The sequence below is a fragment of the Corvus kubaryi genome, unplaced genomic scaffold (assembly GCF_017639235.1).
Source record: "Corvus kubaryi isolate FWS band 111438036 unplaced genomic scaffold, C.kubaryi_AGA036_p1.0 66, whole genome shotgun sequence".
Classification (NCBI taxonomy): domain Eukaryota; kingdom Metazoa; phylum Chordata; class Aves; order Passeriformes; family Corvidae; genus Corvus; species Corvus kubaryi.
In genome coordinates, this window is record NW_024582054.1 from 6,726,199 (window position 1) to 6,729,419 (window position 3,221).

The window sequence follows — 3,221 nt, forward strand, 5'->3', positions numbered from 1 at the left end:
AAAAAAAAAAAAAAAAAAAAAAAAAAAAAAAGGTAACTTCTTAAAATTATTTGTGGTTTCCTGAATATCCGGTATTTGCCTTTATCTACATCTATTATTTGATAAAGATCAAAAGTATTAAAAATGTATTTGCACCTTTCACTGTTCATAGGTAGAAAAAAATTAATTTCGACACTTTCTTGCTCGTATTTTGTATGCATTGCGTGTTTTCCAGTAATCGTCAGAATAAAGTCTATAGTGTAGTTTTATGAGGATCCGACGTGCTCGAAACATTTGGTCATAGCGAAACCTTTCCAGAAGCGATTCTGATTTTTATTGTCGTCTCTCCTGTTAGAATATTATCCCTCTTTGAAATACATTTTTACAGATGAAAAATAATATTTTTCCCTCGTTAAACTAATTCCAGGATTTGTCAGAGAAGGGAGAATCTGTTGATTTAGGGACACTCGACCTGCATGTTATCAACGGATCTTTACACCTTCAATGGATGCACCAATCGATGTGAGATGGGCACACGTCTGAATACAATCAAACACAGGTTTTTGAAGTTATTCTTTCAAAATGTGGAAGTTTACACGAAGCCTTTAAAGGAGGACGATGCAGCCCGGCGGGCCCTCCTCCTCCCCTCCCTGGAAGTCAGCGGAAAGGGTGCCATTAAACCAGGTCGCTGAGAATTAAAATAAACCAAACAATTATTTTCGCCTAGCAGAGCTGCATCTTCCCGTTGTTTCCGCGGTGATTCACGTCAGCAGCGGTGTACCAGAGGCAGAGGCGGGCGGGCTGCTCTTCCCCCTTCAGCGGGGGGGACGGGGGATTTGCTCCCGGAGGCAGCTCGGCGGCGGCGAGGGGCGCTGCGCGGTGAGGGGCGCGCAGGTAGGCGCGGCGGGAGCGGGAGCCGGAGCAGCGCTGCCAACTCCCCCGCCGCGGCCCCGCAGTGACCCCAGCCCGGGGCTGCGGAGAGGTGAGAGGTGACGCTGTTAGCCAGCGCAGACCTGGCCCTTTTAAAGCCACAGCTAATCAGTCCTTTACTAAATTAAAATATAGGAACCAGAGGGGAAGCAATTTCGATGTAAAGAATTACCGTGCGCGCTCCCAGAACGAAATAGTATTGAAATGAGGACGGTGCTCTCTGCAACAGACAGATTTTTCACCCAGGAGCAATTGGGCTAAGATAAACTATAAAATTATACATCCGCTGTATAGATCCCATAGATCTGCACGTGTGGGAGATTACATATCCCACACGTACACAATAATAAAATAAGGACATCGAGCTGTTAAAAAACTTCAGCCCCATAAACTATACAGCGGGGTGATTGTTATAGGGCAGCGGGCACTGGGTGGTTAATTGCCCACCTAGCTAAAGGCTCTGAGATTCATTATAATGTGGGAAGAAATTAAAGCGGAAAAAAAGTGATACATTTTCCTGTCAATTCATTAGTCTTCGATTTCAAGTTATTCTTTAACCTCTGTAAGAAATAGGAACTAACTGTGTCAGAGGGGTGTGTGTACGTGTGTGCATATGCACTACAGACATACAGTACATACCCCTGTGTTTGTGATGTACAAGTGTGCGTGATCTGAGCACATGAATTGGCTCACAAACAGTGGAAAATGGTGACAGTTCCATTTTTCCTCTTTAATTAGGAAATATTCCTTGATTGTCTTGGCACCCATTACTTTCTAATAACTCCACAGAACCAGGAGAAGAAGAATAAATGTCTGCTGCAAGTAATCTGCTATAAAGCAATTATTTTACTAGGATAGTGTGCAATTGCAAGTACAACACCGTAACGGCCATGAATGAGACGCAAAGGCAAAAAATGAAAAATAAAGGCTACTGGAGTGATGATAACATTTGAGAGTACATACACTTCAATGGGTCGCAGTAAGAAATATCTAGCTTTGGTAACGTAGCTGTGTTACAGCTAGACTGCAAAGAAACTTTCCCTTTTCATGTGTTTCAGGCAGCAAAACGCTGGGTTTAGAAGACTGCAAGCCAGTTTCCTGCATACTACTATAATTAATTTACGTGCGGAGATCAAAAATCTGACGGCGAAGGAAATAATTGATTCTGCCAGAAAACGCTTCCCTGGCGCAGCCCACGGTCAGCCGCCACCCACGGCAGGTAAGCTGCTGCGTGAAACTATTTTTAACTGAACAAAAGACTAAGCAAACATCTGACGTCAGGGAGCGGCGTTCCGGGAGGCAGGGGGGGCTGGCAGCGGTGCGTGGTGCCGGGCTGCCCGTCCCACCCCCGCCCGTGGCCCGGCACCCCCGACAGCAGCGCGGCGGTGCCCGCCGGCCCGATCGCGGCCTCCCCCGCTCCCAGCGGAGCGCGGCGGCCTCGGGGAGGGGGCTGTCGTCCGCCGGGACCGGGCTGAGGCTGCGGGGATGCCCCAGAGGTGACAAAGGGCAGGCACGGCTCCCATCGTGGGAGGCCGGTGACACCGCTACTGCTGACGCTGGTCTGCAACTTCTGCGTGTGGTTTTAAAAACCAGAGGCTGCTTTTATCCCCGGCGAGTTTGCTGCGTTTACCTGCAAGGCACCCAAAGAGTCAGGCACTCGGCAGGCGAGCCCTGCTCCTGGCACGCTGGGCGCGGTGGCCGTGCGGCAGCAGCGCAGCGGCGGGCTCGGGGTGACGCCCCCAGCCTTCCGCATCGCCGCGGCCCAAACTTCAACTCTGATGTGAGCGTGAATAAACACGAGAACGCTGTGAAGTTCAGCGGGCAGGAGAAGCGCTAGGCTAGCTCTGCCATCAGCGCTGCACAAGGAGGTGGCCAGCCGCCGCTGCCTGCCCGGCTGTTCCTGGCGCAGAGGGGGGTCACCCCTGGAAACTTCTCGCCCCCGTGGGCCGGCGGGGAGAGATCTGACCCTCACTTTTCTCTAGTGACCGTCAACCTGAGGAAGCCTCCAACGGGCCGGCTTTTAGCCCCGTTTGAAACACTCCTGCTTTGCCTTTCCCGCCCTCGCCCCCTACGCCTTTCCCGGCGGTCAGACCGGGCGGCCTGGCGGGGGGATGCCCGCTCCGCTCCGGCCGCTGCCTGCTCTCGGTTCTTCCTTACAAGGGCGCCTGCGGCCGAGCTGGGGGGAGGAGGAGGAGGAAGGGGAGGGGGGCGGTCACCGGGGCGGGGGAGCCTTTCCCGGAGGGGGCGGCGGGCAGTTGCTGAGTCTCTGCACGCACAAAACGCCGCACCCCCCGGGCGACCTGTCAGCTCCG